The following is a 10,126-nucleotide window of genomic DNA, read 5'->3' as shown; positions in this document are numbered from 1 at the left end:
TAGGCCAAGCCCGCCTGATGGAATAAAAAGGTCTTCACAGCGCGGCGGAAGGTGCGCAGATCCGGGATCCTCCGTATCTCTGGGGGGAGCCCATTCCAGATGGTAGGTGCCCCCACAGAGAAGGCTCTCCCCCTAGGGGTCGCCAGCCGACATTGTTTGGCTGACGGCACCCGGAGGAGTCCCTCTCTATGAGAGCGTACTGGCCGGTGGGAGGCTATTGGTGGTAATAGGCGGTCCCGTAGATCAGTGGTCCCCAACCCCCGGTCCGCGGACCGGTGCCGGGCCGTGGAGTACCTGGCACCGGGCCGCGCAGCGGCCGGGGGACATGAACGCTGCAGCGCAAAGGCTCCTGGGCCATGCGCAATGGGCCGTGCGCAAAAGCTCCTGGGCCATGCCTCCACCCCTGCGCGCGCTCAGCGGGCCGCGGCGATAAAAAGGTTGGGGACCACTGCCGTAGATAACCAGGTCCTAAGCCATGGAGCGCTTTAATCGTAATCTTACTATGGTTGGCAGAAAGCTCAGAAGCAATTTGCAGGAAACTGATAAAGAGAACTAAGATCAGGACGCGAAGGAGAGTGAACGAAGTTGTTCCCTGCAAATTGCCTCAGTCGTCGTCCTTCCTTAAATAGGCTAAGGGAGTGGCCAATTAGCCCCAAGCCTTACTCTCGAGGAGACCTCCTCCTGAGGAGCCACTCCTGCCTTTTAACAGCTCTGTGCGCTCGTGCATCGAGAAGAGGCTCCTCCTCTTCTTCCTCTTCACTTAAGGGAGCTTCTGGAGGTTCTGAAGGCCCTGGCTGAATCCCCGCCTCTGGCACCACATCTTCTCCAGCTTCCTCACTGTCCGACTCGAGCGCCAGCTGCACAGGCTGCTGGCGCAGCACCACACCAGCCTCCTTGCTGTCGGAATCAGCTACTAGCTGCACAGGCCGCTGACGGGCCACAACAGTTTGGACCTTGTAGGTCTGATTAAATCATGATTAAAATAAACAATTGGTTGCCCAATCGTGCCAGCTGAAATGATATAAGAAAAGGCTTCAGGGTGCACCCATCACCTACTGTTCAAAGAACTGCAAGGTGACATACACCTCACGGTTGGACGAAGAACAAAGCAAATGAAACTTTAGGCAATTTCCTGTGGCCTGGTAGTGAACGGGGGGAAAAAAATCCCATCCCTGATCTCAGGACCTTCCCACCATGGAAATGATAGGGGGTCAAACTCTCTGGATGACGGCACTTTACTTGCACATTTCAGCCATGTTTTTATTCCTCGGATGGGCTCTTTACTATGGCCTCACCAGCATTGCCTACCCCGCCAGAATTGACCAGGGGACCAAACTACGCCTTCTGTATTTGGCCGTGAGAAGTATTGTTGGATGGGGAGGCAAGGAGTGGCTGAGAGGGGAGAGTAGAAGCTGGCGAGGCGCCCCTCGACGTGAGTGACATCGAGTTGGCCACGGCCACCCAGTCACATGACCACCTAGCCATGCCCACCCAGCCGGTCATTAGGCAAATCATATTAGTGGTCCACGGGATTTAAAATTATGAATTTAGTAGTCCCTGAGGTCTGAAAGGTTGGGGATCCCTGGACTAGAAGATCTCCAAGATCCCTTCCAACTCTGGTATTAACAAAGGAGAATATTTGGAGCTCAGGGTTGAAATGAGGAGTCCTTGGTGCTTGGTGCAGATGTTTCATTACCCAAACTAGGCAACATCTTTGTCAAGAGTTTGTTGCAGAAATCAAATCCAGGAAGCACCCACAGGTAAACTGATTCAGCAGGATTCATTAACTTCTCTTTATATCAGGGCTGAAATCCAGCAGGTTCTGACAGGTTCTGGAGAACCGGTAGCGGACATTTTGAGCAGTTCTGGAGAATCGGCAAATACCACCTCTGGCTGGCTCCAGAGTGGGGTGGGAATGGGGATTTTATTTATTTATTTATTTATTTATTTATTTATTTATTTATTTATTTATTTATTTATTTATTTATTATATTTCTATACCGCCTTTCTCCCGTAGGACTCAAGGCGGTGTACAGTCAAGAAAAAATATAGATACACAAACATCATAAAATTGCTAATTAAAATTATTACTTAGTTTGGTCAATTAAAACCCAGAATTAGATAACATTTAAAAAATCATTCACATGTTCGTATGTTTAGCCCCGCCTGTTGGAACATCAGGGTTTTGAGGGCACGGCGGAAAGCACGGAGATCAGGGATATTCCGTATCTCCGGGGGCAGTTCATTCCAAAGGGTTGGAGCCCCCACAGAGAAGGCCCTCCCCCTGGGAGTCGCCAGTCGACATAATTTGACTGACGGTATCCTGAGTAGTCCCTCCCTGTGAGAACGAACTGGTCGGTGGGAGGCTATTGGTGGCAAAAGACGGTCTCATAGGTACCCAGGTCCTAAGCCATGGAGCGCTTTAAAGGTGATAACTAACACCTTGAATTTTGCAGTATCCTTCCCCCAGGAGTGGGGAGGGAATGGAGATTTTGCAGTATCCTTCCCTTGCCACGCCCACCAAACCACACCCAGCAAGCCACACCACGCCCACCAAGCCACGCCCACAGAACTAGTATTAAAAAAATGGGATTTCACATAACACATAAGTAAATATACAATACCAAACGTGGTTCTTCCAACGTGGTAGAGAAGAGAGATTGGTTCCAGTTCAGAGTTCAGAGTAGACTAGACCAGATTTCTTTTACAGCTGAGCACAGAGCTTAACACAGGCCACCCCCACCTCCTCTAACAGGGCAGTTAAGCTAAGTCTAAGCCACGCCCAGGCTCCAAGCTGGTTTCAGCTTCCATTGGCTGACTTAGTTGCTATGCCTGTTCATTGGCTGACCTTGTTACCATGTCTTCCCAGTCATGAATATTCTGACAATCCTCAGTGCCAGTCAGAGGTGGGTTTCAGCAGGTTCTAACCAGTTCTGGAGAACCGGTAGCGGAAATTTTGAGTTGTTCGGAGAACCGGTAGTAAAAATTCTGACTGGCCCCGCCCCCATCTATTTTGTATTTGTATTTGTATTTGTATTTGTATTTGTATTTGTATTTATTGAATTTGTATACCGCCCTACTCCTGAAGGACTCAGGGCGGTGAACAGCCATAAAAATAAAACATGGAAGTACAAAATTTAAAATAGAGATAAAACAAATTAAATAAATTTGGCTGAACCATATTTAAAGCCCCAATAATTTAAAACCAAATTTAAAATTCCCATTTAAAAGCGGAGAAGTTTAGGTCAGGCCGGCTTGCTGGAATAGGAACGTCTTAAGCGTGCGACGGAAGGTACGCAGATCCGGAATCCTCCGTATCTCGGGGGGGGAGCTCGTTCCAGATAGTAGGTGCCCCCACAGAGAAGGCTCTCCCCCTGGGGGCCGCCAGTCGACATTGTTTGGCCGACGGTACCCGGAGGTACCCCTCTCTATGGGAGCGTACTGGTCGGTGGGAGGCTATTGGTGGTAGCAGGCGGTCCCGTAGATAACCAGGTCCTAAGCCATTTTCTGCCTCCCGAGTCCCAGCTGATCAGGAGGAAATGGGGATTTTGCAGTAACCTTCCCCTGCCACGCCTACCAAGCCACGCTTTGGTACCAGTCATGGACCACTGAAAGGCGGAAATGGCTCACATGCTTTGCCCAAGAGTGTGATCGGCAACAGGCTTTTAAAGGGCTGCCAGAAAGAAGCGGGGGGGAGGGCAATGTATTTTCCAAAGCCCCAGAAGGCAAAACAAGAAGCAATGGATGGAAACTGAAGAAACAGAGAAGCAACCTAAAACTAAGGAGAAACTTCCTGACGCTGAGAACGATTAACCAGTGGAACTGCTTCACTAGAAAGGGCTTTTGCTTCTTTTGCTCCAGAAGAAAATCAGAATAAAGAACTGGAAAAGCCTTCACAGGAAAAGGCTTTTTTGTTCTGCTGGGGAAGAAAAATAGAAGACGCAGAGAAATCTTCCCTGGAAGAGGAGCTTTGGCTCCGGAGGAAGCAAAAGGCAGTTTCTTTTGAGGCAGTTTCTCAATTCAGGCAAGGTGGTTTGAAGTTTTACAACATCGTAAGGTGGTGATAATTGCTCTTGGCTGAACACCCAGACATCTCATTAAAGCTGGTGTTCCTTTCCCTGCTTTGGGGGGGGGGAGAGAAAGGGGTAGAAAGTGTCCCTTTATTACAGGGATGAATTTTTTAAAAAACTTTTCAAAGCATTTTTTTCTAATGCTTTGAAAAGCCTCTGCCGATCAGGCAACTCAGCTGAGATCGTCAGAGAGGCTTTTTAAAAAAATGCCTCTGACCATCAGGCAACTCAACTGGGAGCGTCAGAGACTTTTCAAAGCATTTTTTTTACCACCTCTTCGGCCAAGAGGTTGCAGAAAAAAAAATGCTTTGAAAAGCCTCTGACGATCCCAGCTGAGCTGCGTGATGATCAGAGGCTTTTTTTTTTATTTTTAAAAGCATTTTTTTTGTCGGAAGAGGTTGTAGAAAAAATGCTTTTAAAAGTTTTTTTAAAAAAAGCCTCTGATGATCGTGCGGCTCAGCTGGGCATGATGGGGAGGGGACACAGGGATTTTTGCTACCAGTTCTCTGAACCACCGGCCGCCATCGCTACCGGATTGGGCGATCCGGTCCAAACCAGGAGCATTTTACCCCTGCTTTATTATTCTAGCTGAGGGCAAATGAGACTAAGACTCATTTACTGTTTCTTAGCTCAGCTGAGGCAGCAATTGCTCTGCCGCGCAAATCATCTGAGCTAATAACAGAATATAGGAGAGGTGAGAGGAGGCGGAGGACGGGTGGGCGTGGCCAATCAAAATTTTCCTTACCGGTTCTCCAAACCGGTCAAAATTTTCCCTACCCGGATGGCAGAACCTGTCCGAACCGGTAGCATTTCACCCCTGGACTGGCCCCTTAGATATTGGAACACTGCTATCATGTCTCCCCTAGTCCTTCTTAGTGAATGGTCACTAAATTAACTTTTGTAATTTGAGGACTACCTGTACCATTGCAGACAAATAGTTGTCCAATCTCTTCTTAAAAACCTCCAGTGTTGGAGCAATCACAACTTCTGGAGGCCAGTCGTTCCACTCGTTCATTGTTCGGTCGGGAAATTTCTCCTTAGTTCTAGTTTGCTTCTCTCCTTGATTAGTTTCCATACATTGCTTCTCTTGCCTTCTGGTGCATTGGAAAATAGATCGGCCCCTTCCTCTTTGTGGCAGCCCCTCAAATACTGGAACACTGCTATCATGTCACTCCTTCTTTTCATTAAACTAGACATACCCAATTCCAGCAACCGTTCTTTGTATGTTTTAGCCAACCATCCCCTCATCATCTTTGTTGCTCTTCTCTGCACTCTTTCTTTAGTCTCAACCAGGGATGAAATCCAGCAGGTTCTGGCAGGTTCTGGAGAACCGGTAGTGGAAATTTTGAGCAGTTCAGAGAACCGGTAGCGGAAATTTTGAGTAATTCGGAGAACTGGCAAATACCATCTCTGGCTGGCTCGAGAGTGGGGTGGGAATGGAGATTTTGCAGTATCCTTCCCCTGCCATGCCCACCAAGCCACACCACGCCACCAAGCCATGCCCACCGAACCGATAGTAAAAAAATTTGGATTTCACCACTGATCTCAATATCTTTTTTACATCATGGCGACCAAACTGGATGCAGTATTCCAAGTGTGGCCTTACCAAGGCATTATAAAGTGGTATTAACACTTCACCAGCTGCAGTCTGTTTTATCACACAGTGCCTCCGGACCCCAAAGGCTTTCTCAAAAATCAACCCGTGGGCAACCGAGCCCCATATGCGTCTGATAATAATGATCTGTCCTCGAATGACTCACTTCAGGAATGCCAAATGATTGAAGGAAAGGGCTCTTGATATTTCAGTTTACGCTGCAGTCAAAAAAGATCAAGGACCCTTGCTTAAATATGTGGTCTGCCTTTGTTTTAAGGCAGCAATGTCACTGCGTTTTTTATTTACCAGCTGAGCTCTCATTTCTGGACTATCAGACTTTCCGTAGCTTGCCAAGAATTGTTATCAGTAAGCTAAACTGCGCATGTCATCCACCCACATTCCTTCACACATCTTTCCTTTGTTCTCTTGCCAGAAAGGTCCCGCTGAGAAATAGCCGGCACGAACTTTTTCAAAAATGTAACAATTAATTTTCTTAGTGAGATGTTTTATTTTCTTTATAACAAATAAATGAGTTTTATTAGAAGATATATCTTCGGGTTTTTGTTTTCTTAAAGTATGCTTGCAAGGAAAAGTCTCGATCCACTCCTCTTAATCAAGGTGCGATTATCCCAAAGGCAGAATGGGATTAATCAGCGCCCTGACAAGCAATCCCCTACCTTTTTAATTTTTTTAATTTGATTTATATGCCGCCCTTCTCCGGAGACTCAGTGCGGTTTACAATGCGTTAAGCAATAGCCTTCATCCTTTTGTATATTTATACAAAGTCAGCTTATTGCCCCCACAAACTGGGTCCTCATTTCACCTACCTTAGAAAGGATGGAAGGCTGAGTCAACCTTGAGCCTTGGAGAGATTCGAACCAGCAGTAAATTGCAGGCAGCTGTGTTAATAACAGGGTGCTTTAAACCACTGTACTATCAAGGCTCTTTTTGGCTCCAGATGTTGGTTTCAGAAGAAAAAATTGTCTTCCAGACTGGGGCTGGTTTCGCATACACAACCTAGATCCTGTCCATGTGTGCAGATGAAACTTCGCTCGCTTGCCCGCCGCTTCCATGACCCAGGGGTTAGGGAGCTCATTTTAAAATAAATGCTTAAATAAATTAGGCCAGGTTATCATAACAAGGTGATGCAGTCGTTAAATGGATAACTATAAAGTTGGTGACTCACTTAATGACTGGAATGACTTACAATTGTAGCTCTGGGCTCAATTACAGTCATTAGTTGAAGAGTACCTATACTGTTGCTTCACCTGTGGGTTAACCAGGAATCTAATGTTTTCATTGACAACTCGGAGGAAGCATACAATATGTGCCAAAGTCACCATTAGCTCTACAGGCCTTCAAGGTCATGGGAATTTCATCAGGAAACACCCAATATTCCTCGGATGACACCCAATGTCCTTGGAAGACTTCCAAAGGCGGAGGATGATTATGTGTGTACTTCTTTATCTTATCTGGAGCGTACCAGATTGTCTGGATGGGGTGTGCCAGTACTCTTGGGTGGAGGGGTGGACAGTCTAGCTGTTGTGGTCCGCCAGCAGCCTGCGGAGCTGGCAGCGGAGTCAGACAGTGAGGAGGCTGGGGAGGAACGTGGGCCAGTCTTGGAGTCTGGGGAAGGCTCGGACGAGGGCTCTGCGTCGGAGGCAGAGATGGGGCCAGGGACATCTGGGAGTGATGCGTGGACTCCGGAGCCCCCAGAGTCGGACAGCAGAGAGGGAGGAACAGGAGGAGTCTGTTCCTAGTTCACACATGCGTAGAGCTGCCAGAAGGCAAGAGCAGCTAAAGCAAAAGGGATGACTCGGGAGTAAGGCCAGGAGATGATTGGCCCCCCCTAATTTTAAAGACACATGATCCCCATCCCGTAGTCTTGCCGTTATTTCCTTTCTTCCATCTGACTGAGCCCGTTCCACCACCTGCAGTTGACAAACAGATTAACAGTTGGAAGGGACCTCGTAGGTCATCTAGTCTAACCCCTCCCCCACCACCCAAGCAGAAGACCCTACACCATTTCTGACAAGATGGCAGTCTAGTCTCTTCTTGAAAGCCTCCAGTGATGGAGCTCCCACAACTTCCGAAGGCAACTTCTGTTCCATGGGTTGATTGCTCTCCCTGTCAGAAAATTTCTCCTTATTTTCAGGCTGAACCTCTCCTTGTTCAGTTTCCATCCATTATTCCTTGCCTGGGCTTCAGGTGCTTTGGAAAATAGTTTGACCCCCTTCCTCTTGTGGCAGCCCCTCAAATATTGGAAGACTGCTATCATGTCTCCCCTGGTCCTTCTCTTCACTAGACTAGCCATGCCCACTTCCTGAAACCGTTCAACATATGTTTTAGCCTCCAGTCCCCTAATCATCCTGGTTGCTCTTCTCTGCACTTTTTCTAGAGTCTCAACCTCTTTTTTATAGTGTGGTGACCAAAAAGCATGTTTCTGACACTTCTTTTTTTCCTCCCTCAACAGAAGACAGAAACATACTTCACAAATGAAAAGGTTATGCGTCAAAAACCACAAAGCAGATGGAACTGTGAATGACGTTTTTATTTTGGAGACTTCTCTTAACCAGACAAAGCCAGACCCCTCTCTTTTAACAGGGCCGTTTACTACTTCCAAAATTAAGAGTAGTTTAGTTGGAAGAGTAGAAGTGCTCCCTACCCCACCAGCTGGGAGATATCGAATCACATTGGACTTCCAAATTCCACATGGAATGTAATTGGATATCTCACTTTTAAACCATGCCTCTTGTCTAGAACCTGTAAGGATTTTATTTTTTTAACCAAGACTTTCTTTATCTGTTTTTTTTTTTTAAAGTACCTAAGATTTGCTCCTTGGTCTGAACATTAAAAATATGATTTGTTATTTTTACCCAAACGCCAGGAAGAGAGTTCAGTGGGGAAAACACTGGAAGCTAGCTTCACATTATGCTGCCTCTTGATTTGTTGATAACAACCACAATTGAGCCCAAAATTTCCATTGTTAAGTGAGACAGTTGTTAAGTGAGATTTGCCCCCATTTTATGACCTTTCTTGCCATACTTCAGTGAATCGCTGCAATTGTTATTATGCATGGTTGTTAAATGAAGCTAGCTTCCCCTTTGCTTGTCAGGTCGCAAAAGGGGAACATGTGATCCCCCGGACACCGCAACCGTCATAAATATGAGTCAGTTGCCAAGCATCTGAATTTTGATCACACGACCATGGGGATGCTGCAATGGTCATCAGTCACTTTTTTTGCAGTGGCGTCGTAACTTCAAACGGTCACTGAATGAACTTGTTGTAAGTCGAGGACTACCTGCAACTGGCTGATTTTGTACAATGGGCCAAGGACAAACCAAACCAACCCCTGTTCTGGCTCAACAATATGTCATGACTCCGATCAGAGGACAGAAGGCCGATCAGGTAGGCCAAGGTTGAACTATGTATGTATTCCTGCGCTTACAACCGCAATTGGGACTGCAGCAGTCATTAAGTGAGGTACCACAGGAATGCACCTGATTTCACAGCCTGGTTTTTTCGCAACAGATTCGCAGGCGAATCTTGTTCTTTTCTTGCCATGGCTGTTAAGCGAACCGCTGCAGTTGTTAAAATTAGTGACACGGTTGTTAAGCGAATTTGGCTTCCCCATGGACTGGGCTCGTCGGGTGGTTGCAAAACGGGATCGCACGACTCCCCAGGACATTGCAACCGTCATAAATATGAGTCAGTTGTCGAGCGTCCCAATCAGGGGTGGGTTCTACTTACCTTTATTACTGGTTCTCATTGCGCCCGTGCCCGCTCACTTCACTCACGCTCTTCTGCGCATGTATAGAAGCTTCTGCGCATATCACTTATGAGGACTTCCGGGTCAGTGGGTGGAGCTTCCCACTGGCTTTACTACCGGTTCTTATGAACCGGTCCAAACCGGGGGCAACCCACCACTGGTCCCAATGTAGATCACATGACTACGGAGATGCTGCAATGGTCGTAAAATGGCCATAAGTCACTTTTTTCCAGGGCCGTTGTAACTTCGAACAGTCACTAAGCGAACTGTTGTTAAGTCGAGGACCATCTGTAACTCAGGCAGCATCCCCACAGCCAGGTGGTCAAAATTCAGGCATTTGGTGACCAGCATGTATTTATCATGGTTGCAGCATCCCAGAGTCACCTAAACGCCTTTTTTTACCTTCTTAGCAAAGTCAATGGAGGGAACCAGATTCGCTTAATGACCATTTGATTCTTTTGTGGCCCGTCAGCGGCCTGTGCGGATTGTAGCTGATTCCGACAGCGAGGAGACTGGTATGGTGATGCACCAGCAGCCTGTGCAGCTGGCACTCGAGTCGGACAATGAGAAGGCTGGAGATGTGGTGCCAGAGGCGGGGATTCAGCCAGAACCTCCAGAAGCTCCAATAAGTGAAGAGGATGGAGAGGAGGAGCCTCTTCTCGATGCACGGGTGTGCAGAGCTGCCAAAAGGCA

Source organism: Pituophis catenifer, unplaced genomic scaffold (genome assembly GCF_029215685.1).
Source record: "Pituophis catenifer annectens isolate HBS135680 unplaced genomic scaffold, rPitCat1.0.hap2 SCAF_2, whole genome shotgun sequence".
Taxonomy (NCBI): Eukaryota; Metazoa; Chordata; class Lepidosauria; order Squamata; family Colubridae; genus Pituophis; species Pituophis catenifer.
This window is presented reverse-complemented; position numbering follows the sequence as displayed.